Source organism: Rhea americana, unplaced genomic scaffold, assembly GCF_003343005.1.
Source record: "Rhea americana isolate MKP2758 unplaced genomic scaffold, rheAme1 scaffold_12, whole genome shotgun sequence".
Taxonomy (NCBI): Eukaryota; Metazoa; Chordata; class Aves; order Rheiformes; family Rheidae; genus Rhea; species Rhea americana.
In genome coordinates this window covers 1,604,774-1,622,220 of record NW_028185261.1, presented here as the reverse complement: position 1 = coordinate 1,622,220, position 17,447 = coordinate 1,604,774, and the positions used below count along the sequence as shown (strand labels likewise).

The window sequence follows — 17,447 nt, the reverse complement described above, 5'->3', positions numbered from 1 at the left end:
ACCTTCCATCAGAAATGTTAATATGCTTGTATGTAATCACACTTGCACTTAATTATACTTCTGTTAAAAAGTTTGATTACACATAGAGTGTTCAAGGTAATATAAGTAAATCATTAGATTTGATAGAGCAGCATTATTTGTCAACATTTAGATGAATTATTAGGAAAGTACTTAAAACTCAGGTTGTACAGGCTATAGTGCTAGTGAACGCTGTGGAATAAATCACATTACATAAGCAGACAGTAAAGAGTCAAAATGCAAGCATTCTTAATGATCTATTTTATGTATTAATTGAGACTGCATGCTAGATCAGAAAAATGTAAAACAAACAAAAAAAATCCCTAAAGTAAATTTCAAGCCTCATAGACTCAAAAAGCTCTACAGTAAAAATACAAAATATTGCTTTGATGTGGGGGAAATAATCCAGTGAATGACTCACCTTTGTTCACATGAATCCTATCTACAATATGTCAAGTTTTGCACATACCACACATTAACATGCTTTCATAAATAAATGAATATCTGTATGATTTACTGAATTTCTGCACGTCTTCTTTATCTCAGATTCTRTAAGATGATGAAAGAGCAACTAAAGATACAGTGAAAAATGGTCATTTCATTTTACATTTGRTATCTTTCAAGGTTTCCTAACTTGCATGTTTAGTAAATTAATCAGCATACCATCTCATCCTCAYATATGTATGATTTCTAGAAATCCATAGACTATAACAAGCTTGAAATTGACAGTGAATCCCTCAAGTGCTAGGAAATGTTTTTACTATGGTTCATGTAGCTTACCTCTGCTTGTGTAAATCTGAATTTGGGTCATATATTCCGTTTCTCATAATGCCACTATTTTTCTCCTGCAATTTTTCATAAAAATAAACAGCGTCACTTTACCAAACAATGTAGACAGAAAGGTAAGTTTGACCATCTATATAATCCAGTTGCATAAAACTGTGACTGACTAGCAATAACAATCTGGTTCCTTTGATAYGAATGGAAATTAATGAAAATAAATGTTAAATTATATAGGTTGGAAACTTGCTCCAGTGCCATTTTACCAGTTTAGCATACAAACCACCTGTGAAATGACAACTACATGCTCTAAATGTACCCTAAAATCCACATTCAAAAATTGGCCATACTTAGTTGCAATATCTGCATGAAAGCCAATTTGGTTGTGTGACCTATATAAATGGCCAAGACGAATAACATACGCTTGGCTCCAGGCTTCTCTTCTCTTGTGGAACAACCTGCCCTTTCTGCTCCCTGACACCCTGCTGTGTATATATTTTTTTTTTAAGGGAGAGCTGCACATTCTAGTTAAAATACATGCTACAGTCTAAATGCCCTCCATCTCTAAAAGGTGGATGTCCTATTCTTCGTTTGCCATCTACCTCTTTTCCTCCTTTTGTTTCCAGTAATTRCAGTCACTCTTCTCTTGTACCAGCTCTCTTCTTCTCTGGCCTCGCTCCACTCACGATGATGAAGAACAGCAACTCTGCAAGAAAAATGAAGTTTTCCATCAAGGTAAAGAACTGACATTTTGGAGAAGATTAGCCTTAACACCTAAATTTGCAAAACTCTGTAGAGTTGCTATACAGGAAGATTCCACAAGGGGAGACGAAAAGAGTGTCCATAGAGTCTGGGTTGGTCAGAAGCAGTAAATCCAGCAAAACACCCAATGTTTACCTGCCCGTTTCTCTACTTTGACGCTATCTAGAAAGGCACAGAGCAGAGTTATTTAATGTTTATCATCCCTTATCTCCTCTGCTATATACGTATTATGGTTGCAATATGCAAAAAACACATTGTGCTGCTGGCAGCTTTTTGCATCCATTAACGAAAAAATCCCCTTCTCCTCTCCCCCGCCCCRTATTTTTCATAGGGCACAAAGTAGAACATGGTCTCTTCACGAACAACTTCATCCAAACCTCGCACACTCTCTTGTCAGGCTGCAGCACACATCACATCTAACTTACTTAAAAATTTGGTTGCTTACTATCTGCRGCAGTTAAGTCACTGAATAGAGCTAACAAGGTCTCTCCTATTGCAAAAAGCATTAAAAGTTAGCCCTAACATTCACAATATTTCAGAAAGCCTCTGTTCAATGCAAGCCTGACTGGGAAGCCAACACAGYTGATAGCCATGGCTGTTCCAGTATTTCAGACCAGCGCTTCTGCACCAGTATACACTGAGTGATAGGCAGGACTGCTCTTCTGAAGCTAATTTCTAATGCAATCATAAACATAGTATTTTTAGACAGCATCAAACAACTAAACTGCTACTTTTCCTATCCACTTAATAAAAAGTTGATCACACAACAATGCTATTCAGTAAAGCACTCATCATTTGTGCCTGCTCCTTCTGTAGCACCATATTAACCCAAAAGGAAGGGTACTAAACTTAAAACAACCCTCATTTTTAAGGTAAACGGAGCATGTCCTGAGAGCACGGGACCACCTTCACACCGGGGTAGGACCCGAGGCTCCTCTCCGCGCCCCGCTGCCTCCSCGCCCCGCCCCGGCGCCCAACCGCCCGCCGCCGCGCGCGCCACACCGCCGAGCAACGGCTCCCCCGGCGCGCGCCCCGCCCCGCCCCGCCGGCCTGCGCCGTATTAACCAGGAGGAGACGAACCCCACTTCAAGAGGCTCCTCAATCGCTTAAACTGAACCGGTGGCGCTAAAAGAGCGCGCCTTCCTTTGGGGTTAGTGCGGGCGGGCGGCGGCCCGCCTCCCCCWCCCGGCCGCGCCGGGTAGTGCGGCGGGGCTCGCCGAGACCGGTAAGAACGGCCGAGAGCCGGGCGAGCCGCCGTGGCGGCGCGGGAGGCGGCGGAGGAACCCGGCTGCTGACGCCCAGCTCCGGGCCAGAACGGCTGCTGCTGGCGGCAAAACCTCCCCGGGGGCGCAGCGCTACCGCCAGCTTGGACATCCTTTGGGAGAGAGGGGACTGAAGGGTAGAAGATGGAAGAAGATAGAGAAGGGGTCCCTTTCCGGCGGCCTGAGGGATCCTTTCCYCAGGAAGCGGGGTTTCGGCTGACGGGAGGCAGGCTGCTGGCCTGGCCTTGGCGAGGGCCCGCGTGTTACGCAGGACGCGCAGAGCCGAGCACGAGGAGCGGAAGAGCAGCTATGCTGCGCCTTAGGTGGCTTGACTTGGTTTGTCCTGACTTTGTCGTTTCCTCCAGGGTTCTCAGTTTCCCGGAACCATGATGATTATTTCACCTGACCTGAATATCAACGCAGCAATAGACATAGCAGTGTGATCCTGACCATGCCACAGGGACAACCTACTTCTTGAAAGCACATTTAAGCGCAATTCAGATTATACCGTTTAGCACTAYGAACTACAGCACTCAAAATTCTGATGAATAACTGAAGTGTTAATTATATCAGTATACTGATGACTGGATTTCATATATATCTTACAGCTCTAATAACATCTCATTATTTTAATAGTTGCAGTCAGGTTGGCTCTGCCACATCAGTAGTATTCTCACAATGTTTTATGATGGTTTCAAAGCACATTCACACCATATTACAGACCAGCTCTTCCAGATACTAGAAGCAGTTCAGTGCAGCAAAGACAGTTAAATCCAGTTTAGTTGCTTGAGTTTCAGCCTGTTCTTGAACTATAAATTCAAACTCCCTTTAGCACATTTCGTGTCAATTTTCATTACTGACCACTGGGCTTGGCTCAGCAAGATATTCTTCCTATTTTTATTCCTGCCCATTCAGGAAAAGCTACAAAAGTCCTCATCTCTGAGATGCCGTGAAGGAGAGAATTGTTTTGTTAGCTCCCTCTCTACTCTCTCCACATCCTCTTGTCCAAGCTGTAAGCACGCTAAAATTCAAGGGCTCTTTGGTTCTGAGCAAGGGTTTATTCTTCATTCATGAACAAAAACATTTCCAATTTGGGAAAATGAAGCATGTGTTTGCACAACAGAAAACAGGCAAAGCCTAAACTGAATAGGGAGGATACATATCCTGAGCATACAAACCTATATAAGAATTATCCTTTGGTATTGAAGTCCTGCATAGCTAAAAACAAGAATCACTGTGGCTCAAGTGGATGGGAGGTAGATACATCTCCTTCTCTGACACCACGTTGCGACACCACGTTGTGTTCTACTGCAACTTGCCATCAACATATCCTGAATGTTAGTATGAGCTAGTATCAGTGCTAATCTGACAAAGTCAATTCCATACAAGACCTAGACTTTCTTAATGAAAGCTAGAGCAAAAACAAGACTTCTGAATACAATTACTGCTTTCCCCCAGTATCCCTTAGCTTCATTACGTAGTCAGAATTTACCATCAGTCCCTTCACTCAGCTATACTTCTGGCTGTTCCTTTCATAAATAAGTTAGTTTACATCAGTTAATACTGTTTTCAAATGCACAAGCTTTTCAACGTAATATATACTTCGAAATGTTATGACATATGAAAAATGATTATTATTGCCTCTTTCAATTAAAACTTCTAGCTCTGGCACTTATATTAGATGAAGCACAGAGAAGTCTAGGAAAAACCCTCTGTGGGAACATGGGAGTTGCTAGCATCTTCCCTCCTATTGCAGGCTTAATTCCCATATTTTTAACATGTTCACTTCCAGCTCCTAAGAACTGGTGGGTACCTTGAGATCTACCTAATACAGGTCTCAACTGTTAGAAACATTAAAGCCATGTATGTTAGCCTCCAGCATTTAGAGCCAGAGCATAACAGTTGTTCAATTTTCATTAGAAAAAAAGATATATCACAATGATAAACTGTTAAAAAATATTAAACTCGAGCAGCACCACACATTACACTCAAGCCAAAAATCTACGTAGCTTCATGCTGATGAAATATTTTTTCACATAAATATCTTCTTAGACAAACTGCTGGGGAAAGAAAGGCAAAAGAATGCTGCTATAGGACACAGACTGGTGTTAAAATGAAAAGGCTTCCTATTTACTAATGAAACATTAGTAATACCAACTAGAAAGGCCCAAGATAAAGCAAATTTTCTTATGTATTTATCCTCTCCCATAAATGCACAGCTCACCATCACAACAGTTTGTTTGGAGCAGAGTGGAGATTAAATAGCTTTGTATCTTTCTTCATTCACCAATCAGTTCAGTCACATGACACTGACACTCAACTGGCCAATTTACTTTCTATAGTTCTTCAGTAACTAAAATTCACATGAATATTTTCCCACTCTAAACCTCTTTCCAGGGGAAATATTTCCATAGGCTTCTTCACAGTATCAGCAATCACTGATCGTGGCACTAAACTGAGAGAACAAAGTATTTTGTAGTATTTTCCAGTGATATAACCACCTCTCCTCTATCCTTTTTTGGCAAGAACTAGTTAAAAGCAAAAACAAAACAGTGGCTTAAACTACAAATCACAGCTCTTAAGCATATATTCCCTCTCCCTTCTTTTGCCTTCAGTACAGCACTTACAGAACATTTTTCTTTCTGACATAATTTCCAGACTCCTATACTTAAAAAAGGGGGGGGGAGGGGAAGAAGAAGAAAAAAAATGGAGAAATTTCAATCATTTGTGGTGCTTGTTGCAGCTCTGCTCCTCTCTTGGAAAATATATGTGAAGGTCAAATAATGCTACACTAAAACAGAGCAAGTCCTCTTCCAACAGAGTTTTCAGTTCCTGGGACTCTTGTCCAGATGGTCACAATTCAGCTCTTTTCATAATGTGACAAAGAAAAGCAAAACTAAGAGCAAGAAACATATAAAATAAAATGAGGTCATACCACTGAATCTTTGGTGCAAAAAGTAATGCTCTAATTCTAACAAATCAAAACCAACAGCTATTTGCTTTAGAACTTGCTATCCATAATGAACAGATTAAAAAATAAAAATTTTAGAGTTTTATTCTTATAGGATAGATAGTAAAAATAGAACAACTTACTGCGAATTGATTCAAAATTCAAGTGATCTCCTACTCCATACCAGCAGGAACGGACAGTCAGAATAAAAATGATGGATTTCTTTTAGACCAGTCTGGAAAAATGAGATTTGCTGCTATGTAAAATCTGTTTCAACAAGCTACAAGTGATACTGCATAATATAGATGATTAAAAAACCCTTCTTTTTCAAACATTTTTTTTTTCTTGAGTTTCCATAACTCCAAGGAATCAGATCAAAACAAACCAAGTTCTTCTAAATTAGTTATTAGTATTCTTTAATGTGGATCTTTAGGAGAATCTTTCTAGCACCAAAAATCACATTGTTGAAATAGCTGGTACACAGCTGTGAACATGTATAAACAACTCTGTTCTCCTGTTGAAGCTGTCTGCAAAATCATTCATTTATAGACCAGCATTTACCTCTGTAACTGAAAATGCCCAATACACAAACCCTCCACAGGTACTCAGAATCCAGGCTTACATAAAACATGCTGGCAACAGAGTTAAAAGCTTTAGCTGTGTGCCTCACCCAGGGCTACAGTCCCTCCACATCACTAAATTTTTTATATTATTCGATGTTATGCAAAATACTAATCAAGAATGAAAGTGCAAGAATTAATATTTCATCAGTGTTTTTGAAACTATGCATAGAATGAAGATTAATGATTTATATTTGTGAAACTATTTCAAATTATGAGAGAAAAACAGTAAATCTGGGACATAGTAGCTTGGAAGTCACCGAGAATCAAAAATATTACATTATTTTTTTCTTCCTTTAATCTTTAATGTTTCAATTAATAAAACTGTTCACCCATTTGTCATCACATGGAACCAGTAAATTTATTAATTAGCAGTAACACTAACATAGTGTTCTGATTTGCTATGGTGTTAAGAAATATGTTTTCCCTAGGACACAACTTTCTAGATGAATTTGTTTTGTTCAGCATCTTTTCTACTAGTTTTCTAATCTCTTGAGAACTGAAACATCTGGAAAAATGTTAATACTCTAATCTTGACAGTACATAATAGTAGTTACACACTTGTAAAGTATCACAAAAAGAAATATCCAGAATACCCTATAAATACCTAATCCAATCTCTTCTTACTACTACTGTTCTGCTCTTTGTTTCTCATCATTATATTACCGTGATATACAACAGCTTAGCAGAGAAGGAAGAGTTATATAAATGTCAAAGTAGTTAAACAGGAAAGTAGTGAGGAATTTTACAGTTCAGCGTTCCAGTTTGTAAAAAGAAAGTGCATGTTTAAAACATCTGTTGCCTGTATTAATCCTGTATTTGCAATAACTAGATTTCCAGTGATTTCTATCGTAAATATAACCATTTCAAAAAAGATTTAAGCAATTATGGAGTCTTTTCAATTCAAAGCTTCAGAGAACCTATACACTATATCTAGCCCCCAAATCCCCCTGTCTACCAACAATAGCAGCTCAAGGATTACTTTTTTTTTTTTTTTTTTTTTTTTTTTTTTTTTAAGTATCTCAAATTTTGGAAGTATGGTATTAGTTTCACAACCTACTTACAGAAAAAGGTGGATCAATACAACCAAAATAATGTTGGAAACGAACAGCACACATTAGATAGAGCAACCAATAACTCACATTTGAGTTTTATTTAAAACAAGTATGTTCAGAGATAAATGAATGGCTCATTAGCGGTTCTGAAATCTCTATCCCAGTTTGGCACTAATTTATTGAACGACTGGCTGGATTGCTTTCACTTTTATTGCTACCATTTACCCATCTTTCTCTCTCAATCACCTATTTAAGGCTGCAAGGTCTCAAGCTGGTTCAGTCTGAGCTCTCAAAGCTATAAGGCCTCCAGCTTGTGTTCCAGTACTGTAATACTCTGACTTCAGAAGCAAAATAAATTTAAGGAATTCCCATTCCCTCTCTCATTTGTCCCAGGCACCTGTTTCTGCTCCTGACTAATCCCTTATTGGGTCAATACATTGTTTGTGTAGCAGCAAACTACTGTAAATTGATCTGGATTAAGAATTACCCTTCAGAGTTTTAAAGAAACCAATCAAACTTTAGTTTGATCAAGTTTAGTGATTCAGTATACAGCACCACATTTCATATCAGTAATTACTAAGTATTTTGCCTGTATGAATACATCTTGTGGTTATACTTGAATGAAATAGTACTCATTCCCTATTTTGAACATCTATATATACTTCTAATCAAATGCTAAACTTCAGTAATTCATCAAGATTCATCTGATGTATACAAACAGTGGTCACTGTATTGCAGATGCTGCCAACATTATGTTTCCAGATAAATTATGTGATCATCAGATAGAAATCAGTATTTTCAGAGATCTAAAGCAGGAAATTTGCCCAGATGCTGGAAGGTGATAAAAGATATCTGACTCAATGATATATATATATATATATATATATATATATATATATATATGTTTTTCTAACCTTCAACCAGAATTCATGCATTAAGCTCTTAAATCTTTGCAGGTCCTATTAGCTGAAGTTTAAAGTTGTATTTTGGAAAAACGTGTTCTTCATAAATGCATAGGCTAGCAGTAACAGACAGTCCTGTTGAATAACCTGTCACAGAAAACAAAGTCAATATTTGTGCTCTGTATCTATCAACTGCAAAGTAAGAACCAGAATCAGGCATTATTTATTCCTCACTCTGGAAGTCGCTGATTTAGAGCTATTTAAGGTAATACTTACACTAATAGATGCTGCTGGCACAAGAACAAATGGATATAAATTATCTGTGGTTAACCACAAATAGTTCTAACCTAAAACTAGAATAAATTTTGAACAAGTAGAGCAAGAATACTCTTTAAAAAAGGTCTTCCCATAAGACAAGGGGATACAGAAATGCGTCTAGACGTAAAAGCGAAGTAGTAAGACAATGTACTTAATTTGCTGCCAGAACATGAGGATTATTTGGCCTACAATATCCTACAGTAGACTATTCCCTGTATTTCTCAAGAAGGCTATATAACCAATGAGTGGAAAAAAAGCATTCCAGCTGTTGATTGCAACAGTGTAAGAGTGAGAATAATTTATATCTATCTGGAGTATGGGGAGTTATTTTTCCTCCTTTTTGTAATTTGAGTGTTTCTAAAATAAGGCAGGTTTAGATTTAGGAGAAGTTTGATGGTTAAGCCAGTGAAGCTGAACCTCATGCTCATTTGCAGAAGTAGAATATTGAATTTAAATCACTTTGTCTTAAGTAACAGAGGGCAAAGTATTCTCTTTTTAATTGCACTTCCCCTTTAAAGCTGTCTAGATAAGTCTATTGTACACTTATGAAATAAATACACACAATATATATTTGGCCTGATAAAATAAATACAATATAGTTTAGCTTTTGCATAGCAGTACTGTTTAATGCAAACTCTGTGGTCAGTGAGATTATATACAAGTTGTGTAAAATTATTTCAATTTCACCTAGACCAAAAGTTCAGAGCCTGAAGACCAAGTGGTCCAATTTTAATAGATGAACATCAGAAATAATCTCTCTAAGGATTACATTACTATTTTCTGCACTTATCATACGTACATTCCTAGTGACCAGAATGATTTCAGTGTGCAGAACAGTGTATGAGTCACTGCTGAACTTATGTGACAGCCACTGCTAGGAAATTGCATTGCAAAAAGTAACACTGTGTCATTTTTAACTTTTGATGATTTAACTTGTACCCTAGTAGAGATCAAAGTGTTAATTGCTCTAGCAATCGCAACTTTGACCAACTGGAAAAAAAATCTAGCTTTTTACATTTTTTTTTCTTTATTATACACCCAAACTAAATCATCTGGAAAGAATAGTGTTTTATTGCAAAAAAGCAATTGATCAAACAGGTTTTATTGCAGCTTTCATATGATAACTATACTTCCATGTTTAACATACCACAGCAATTATTTTCAGCTCTATAAACATACATGCCATTCTTCTAATGAACATTGAATTACAACATGATAGAGGAAAAAAATTTAAAATTAATAGCATGTAGTTGTGTTCACTACACTAAGGGAAAGAAGAAAGTGGATTACTCCTAAGAGGGCTGGAAATTAGTGGGGAAGAACAACAATATTAGAAGCAGAGGAGTCAAACAGATCAAAAACAAACATTTAGGAGGAACATTATCAATGTTTTTCTAACACTGAGATCTGCTAAATTCTGAATAGCCTCCCCAAGGAAATAGCTGCAGCCCATTTAATAGAAACCAGACAAAAACACACGATAATATTTGTAACAATTAAGCCTATAGTAGATTTAATGATATAAAGTTGTTCATTATTTTCACATGTCTGACATACACAAGGTAAAAAAAAATAGACTATTCTAGGAAGAGTTATATCTTCAAGGACGGACGGAAGAGATTGATCTGCAAATCTCACAAATGTAGCAAGTTACTGGAATGACCCTGCCCATGAAGAGGAAGCCTTACAGAAACACATTGCTAAGGTTACCTCATATAACCTTTCATACCTGCAAGACACTGCAGTAGCAAGAAGCAGCTTGCAACTTGTAGGGAATAGCAGTTCCTTACAGCAATTCCCAAGAGCAGAGCTGTATTGGAAAAGATACAGCTCCTTAAACAGCTGCAGGTAACATCAGGAATACTTGGTAGGGTAGAAGATAGATTTTGTCCCACTTACTGGGAAGAAAGAGCTGTTTTCTCATGTTTTTCAGGCTTTTCATCAGAAATTAATGTGTACAAACAAGGGAAATGGATAAATCAGAATCACACAGTGAGGTAAGGGCCTGTAAGGCTCCTGAAAGGCAATCTATTGGGAAACTGCAGCTTCAGGAAATGGAGATCTGTGGCTGGATTCTTAAAGAATAGGAAGGCTTTATAGGAAAGAAAAAACTGATCTGGCTTTAGCTGCTATTGCCATTGTTTTTCTTCACCATAAGTCATATTTTAATGACCAGAGAGGTAGTAGGAGTCTTGTGGGAGACCCACTATAGGGGTCTCATATCTAAGGAGAGAAAAGAATCAAAGTTCCATGATATACAGAAATATTTTCAAAGATATTGAAACCAACTACCTGAGAAAACTGTTTTTATTTTTTGTCTTTTGAGGTAGGTGAATATTGTATTTTTATTACCACTAGGTATCCAGAAGGACATGTGGTGTGCTTAGATGCCAATGCCATCAGACAGGGCTCTCAACAGAGAGCTGCAATACTTGTCTCCTCCTGTGATATTGTGTAGGAAATGGAAACAAACTTGGTTTTCTAATTCTTTCTAAAAATAATGTATTTTCTGGCATGGTGTCAGAAGAAGTATGATTTCAAGCATCAGCACCTTTATTCAGAACATAACCATGAATTTAACTTTTTTATAGATACATTCATGCAAGTGCAAGGATTGAACTTGAGAATTCTAGTATGTATTATTTAATACCCATTTTATGCATTTAGATACCATGGTAAAAGATTACTGAAAGAGGATTGAAAAGAGGTTGATTTACTAGAAGCACAGCTTGGAATGCTGTGCAAATATGATAGATGACTGCCAGCTCATGACAAAACAGAACTATAGTTAGCACGGCCCTCCTGAATTAACCTTCTGCTTAAGAGGGAGTTAGCATTTGTGCTCTATTTCAGTTAAGAGAAGACTCTAATAGTATGCTGATAAAAAAAAAAAAAAAAAAAAAGTCTTTCTGGTACAGACTATTTTTCTCCACATATTTTTCATCTGTCAATTCAAGCAGCTGTTTACAAAAGCAAACAAAAACTCTCCCCAAAAAATTAACATACAGTTGAGAGATTCACTGTGTTACAGACACTCATTTTTAACTGCACCCGTTTTTGAGAACGCTGAGCTGCAAACATTACAATTAGCATCTTATACTAGCAGTTTCAAAGATTAGCATGTGCAAACAGGGTCAGCCTTGCAGTTTGCTTTGTCCTGGGCTTCTGGAAACAGTGGAACTGAAGAAAAACTCTACAGCCTGAGCAAAATCTTAAGAATTAAGTTTGCATTCAACATACAGGCTGCCTACAAATATTGAAACATGCACTGAACTGACACTTCTCACAACCATTTCTAATTTTCTTGGTTTCTAAGCTTATTTGTTTTAAATTAGCTGTGGGTTTACTCTGTGGGTTCACCTAACCATAACGTAGTCTGCCATTTCAGATAAAACTTTGTGCTTCTCCGCCATTCAGCTGCAAAACTTTGGCTAGAGAACTTAGAAATTTAAATGTCTCCTGCCACAAAAAGATCTTTTATCAGTTTGAACTGTCAGATAGCAGTTTATTACCAGGAAAGGCCAGGCTCTCGAGAAATGCTCAGAAAGAGCAGGGAACCAGATTAAGCTGTAATAAAAGTATAGTACAAACACAGTAAATTCACCCATGTATCAATACAGCAATAGCTTTCCCAATAGATATATTTCTGAAAATGTATCAGCCTGAGATGTTAATATGGGACTTTTCACAAGCGGAATGCCCGGAGCAGTGCGAAGTTCAAGCTGTGCAGCGCTCAAGAGTCAGCGAGCAGTGCTCACACAGAAGAGGAAACAAAAGGAAAAAAATCCTTTCTATCAATTCACAAGAGAAATTTTCTGTTGACTAATGTAGGAGTTGCGCAAAAACCAGAACAAAAATACTCCAGTGTACTGTCTATTCTTTCCTGTAACTGTGAAAACAGCCTTTTCAGAGGGTTACAAAAGGTTGTGTTTACACTGTCTGAAGGGCAAGATTTGATGTGTGAGCTAGCTCTCACTTTCAAGCTCAGGTCTTCCACAAAGCTACTGAATGTGTGTGTCCAAGTCTAGCCTGAGCAAACAAAACAATATACTGTTTGCTGTTATTAGGTTTTATATGCGAACTCAAAGCTAAATTAAATGACAGTATAATGTAACTCACGTTTTTAACCYATGTAACATACCAAAACATCAACATGCAGAAGACTAGTATTTGTAGCATATAATACTATTTATGTTAAGGAAAAGACAGTTTATAATAACATAAAAAATTGGCTCAAACTTTGCATATTTACTTCCCAACCAACTAAACTAGAAAACCAACCATGCATACAGGAARTGTGGATTGTTTTAAAAATACTCCCACATAAGCAAAACATATGTACCAGCTCAAATGCCAGAATCTCAGCTGGCATGGCTCTTTCAGCCCCAAAACACTAGCCCAGTGGGATAAAAAAAAAGGYTTTTTTTCCCCACAACAAACTTTAAGAGCTATTTTCAGAGCTGAGCCTTAAACTCATCCATTTTATCTTGGCTACATTCCAAAACAAAACATCCTTTACCTTCTAAAAAATTACACTGACTTTAAAGTGCAAATTACATGCTTTAAGTATTTTGCCCAATTAAGATTTAACATTTGTATACAAAGTTAAAATAACTGTTTTATACTAAAATTACATGATTCATTACATGATTACGTAGACTCAAGCCCTGCATTATGTGTAAGCAAATCTCTCACTTTTTTTTTTGGCAGCAAAAGATACACAGGATTATGTCCATATTGCTTTTAGAAATGGTTCTACCATGTTTCTGCATGAAATRAATGAGAATTCCAATCTTTCTGATTATATATAGGTATATACGTAATATATATACACACACACACACGTATGGTCTATCTTTTCTCACTATTTTCAGAAAAGAGCACATCCAGGCAAGTTGGATGATGTATTGCAGCACTTCAGCTTTCAAAATCTTTTACAATTTTTTTCTTCATTTTTAAAGAGCAAATTTTGCTCCCAGATATGTATTAGCAGCAGATACACATTTTTGTTACAAAGCATAAGCAAATGGAAGAGWTTGGGTGCGTTTTAAAAAATGTATACAACTATAGCTTGTGATAGTGATATAAAATACTTCTTGAAAATTCTGTGATTAACCTACCAGATGTAAAGTCAGTCTGAACTCATTCATGAGTAAATATATTCACTGGTTTAAAATATATCCTTTCAGTCTGGAAAATCACGTTTATATTCTGAGCAGTTTTGCAGATTAAAAAAAAAAAGTTATGTGGAAAGGTTACGATTTAACAGAGAGAAGATTGAAAGCATGAAGTAGACACAGTGAAAATACTAGACAGTTATTCATCAAACTTCTAGTTAGAAAATAAGAATGTTAACAAATCAAGGGCATGAGATTTCCCCCTTTTGACCTTAGATGAACTCAAATATAAGCCTTTTGCTGCAACTTTGAGCGCTAAGAAAAATCCTTCAAGCAAGGACCTAATAAATCCCTGTCCCAACCTTCTTTTCTAATGAACTTTCTGGCATATTCCTCTGTTGTATTAGATCCCTATCTGTTCCCAATTTTCTGAGCAGCATCTGAAGTTTCTCAAGTAGCTCACAAAGTTAAAAATGAGCAGAGAATTTAATGTTCTTCTCATCACACTGAATCAGAAATGGGCTTACGACAGAATTTAATACATAGTACTTACTTTATCCTCCAACTCCCAAATAGCTGTTAAAAATCAGCAGGGATCTGACACTGGCACATGTTACTGGGTGCCAGATTTAATGCATGTATACTCACATTGCAAACCAATACCTATGCTCAAGAAACAAGCTAATAAATTCTCCTGAATAAGAGAGATGGAATGGATACTTACAGTCAACTATGGACCACAGAAGGCATATTCTCTTAAAGAGTCTCTATACAGTCCATGAGTTTTGTTTAGATATTCAGTCTCTCCAGAGAAAATATGGATGTTGATCTTTGTGGGGAACTGTGCAGTACAAGGAGCAAGATTCTGATTATTATAGCCCAGTAGTGCTACACAGAAAACAGAACTAATGATCCAGGCTTTTTAATTAGTCTAGCTACATTATGGACATTCTGATACAGCAATCAGATAAATTCGGCAAGGAAGAGGAGGTTGAGTCAGATGCAAGTCKAATGTGAAAACAACAGGTCAAGTTTGTTCAACAGAGTTTGAATCTCAGGCAATTCTTGGACTATGCTTTCATGTCAAGTGCTACAAACTAAGAAATATCATGGGGGATATCTTCCTATACTGAACAGGAGGATACATTCCTAAACAAACTGGAAAAAAACTGCAACTCTCTGAAAACCAGCCATTTGGCAACTTCTCTCAAAAACAAGAAAACTAAAAAGTGTATCTGATGACTATTTTCTGTACTATCTTATTAACACATATATCCATTCAGTTTGTGCTGTTTATCAGAAAATTACATTGGAGAATTGGAAAATACCAGGTTGGACTAACTAAACTGAAGAGTTATTACAAACATCAATCCCTTTCAAAATTGATCTAAATCTCAGGGCTGACAATCAACCCTGGATGATAAACTTTTCTAACAGCTTGAAGTAGATTAAAAGCTTTTCTGGTTGATAAGAGTTATGACAAGAAAACAGCAAAACTAATTTATTAGCAAACTAAGTCAAAGTAGTTTTTTGTTCAAGATGCATTCTAACTCACCACAAAGTTTTAAAAAWTCTATACCATCATAGTATTCATTAAGCAAAAGCCAAAACAGAATTTGTTTAAAGTTAACTGCATTACATAAAAGATCCGTATAGCTTTCATATAACAATTCCTACTTTGTGCTTCTAAATAGAATTTGTCTCACACAGCGCAAAGACTACCTTTGAAACAGAAAGGTGCCAAGTAAGGTTTAATGTTTGCAGATTTAGGCTGCCTATAGATCGCTTTTTAGTGATTCTCAACATCTGAAGCTTTCGCTGTAATTGGTATGAGCACAACACCAGTGAATCAGATCATTTATCTCATTAGTGGTAATTCTCTGGTACTGCACAACCGCTGTTAGTTTGATCTAAGATAAGAAGCAAGCATCAGCTTCCTCTTCTCTTACCATTCTGTTAAAGGGACATTAAAAAGTTACTTACTGATAATTCTGCAACAAAAAATGTATATTGACATTCATTCTAGAAAATGAATATGCCTGGTATCCTTAATGTGTTAGCATTAAGATTTACAAGGTAAATTGTACTTTCTCAAAAAGATTTTTTTTCCCCTGAATGCTTAGGTATGATGATGTGTGATAACACACAGTATGGTTTGATGAGCCATGAAAGAAAGCTATACTTAGGAAAGTACCACTAATTCAGMATCCTATAAATTCCTTTCTCTCTGGCTAATTTACAGCAAGAAAACACTATTATTTTACTGACAGATGAGATCACTAAATATCTTGCTCACATAGAAGAAAATTGGTGGTATGCTGCTACAGGTGTTAATTTAATCATGCTAGTGATCCCCACTATTCCACATGAGAGAAAGTAAGTAAAATCACACTTCAAGTCACAGGAATCAGTAGCTGAAAAAAAAAAAATTGTAATCTAACCCAAACAATTTTGGAGAGCTGGATTAGAGGTAGAATGTGACTAAAGGAAAGCTTACTTGGTTTATTACACAGCTAACAATTTCCTTTTTCAAGTTCCAGCTACCGAAAAAATAGTATATTGATCAACTTGTAATTTGGCTTACGCATTTTAAATTGAGGAAGTTTGGAAACTGATTCATAAATCCACATAAAACCATGTTTTATCCAGCTTGCTTGGAACATGCATGGACAGCAAAGACTGTGCTATTGGCCCACAACACATTCACACCATTGCCTAGAAGAAAAAGCTAATATAAGAAAATGTAAAGCCTTAAAGTCAGTTGGCTTCCAGTAAGACTTTATAATAAACCAAGTTCAGGTTCTCCTACYTCAATTCCCTATTTACTGAGGCTCCTTAGGGTAGTGAGTTTACAATACAAGTTGAGTACAGCTCAGAAAGCTAAATGGTGTTAGAAAACTGAAAAGATTTAATTCTAAACCCCCACAACAAAAATTCAGCCTAGTACAAAGTCTACCTTGATCTCTAAAGCATAGATGGATCTGGATGTACACTGGGAGTTAAATCCTGCTTCCTCCCCTCAGCATACCTTTATATATATTTTCAACCATAATAAATACATCAAGCATAACACATATTTTAAGAATATTTTGGAGAAATGCGGCTAGAGTATGAAGGTAAATTTTTCTCTCTTCAGCGTATAATGCAAACCTACACACATCACAGAGGTAAGGGCTATAGTCTCTCTGCAAGAGCTAAGAGCTCATGGCAAGTGAGGCAGCAGAGTCTCTTCAGCTGAGACATATCTTCATAAAAGTCAAACAGGCAACTGAAGTTTCATTATTTGTTCAATCCTCATAACACATTAGTCAAAGAATATCACTACTACATGTATTAACATCCATAGACTTAATTTTTCCTGATTATTTTGATATGTCGAAAGCCAACAAGTATTCGGTCTATTTTGCTACACTTCCTAGTAAAAGGAATTTTGGCATGAGGCCTATGGGAAATATGTGGAAATCTCAGGAGCAATCCAATGCTGCTTTTCATATACGGCTGATGGAAATACACTTGGATTCACTGAAATCAGTGGAGTCACAAAGACTGATGCCAGCAGAATACTGATGCTTTGATGATGATGAGGGCAGAGATAAAAAAAAAAAAAAAAAAAAAAAAACAATTTTTCTAAGTACTAGTTCTCTTTCGAGATGAGACTGAGGA

The 17,447-nt window shown here is 36.8% G+C and overlaps 1 protein-coding gene across 4 annotated transcripts in view; it reads right to left on the bottom strand.

Annotated features, from left to right (window-relative positions):
• Positions 1–17,447, bottom strand: part of TFPI (tissue factor pathway inhibitor) — a 91,542-nt gene that overhangs the window by 68,507 nt on the left and 5,588 nt on the right. For all 4 annotated transcript variants that reach the window (XM_085321747.1, XM_085321779.1, XM_085321756.1 and 1 more), the window contains exons 3-4: positions 1,401–1,504; positions 799–863 (exon numbers count right to left, since the gene is read on the bottom strand). The gene's annotated coding sequence lies outside the window, so the exon portion shown is untranslated. The remainder of the gene's footprint in view (positions 1–798; positions 864–1,400; positions 1,505–17,447) is intronic.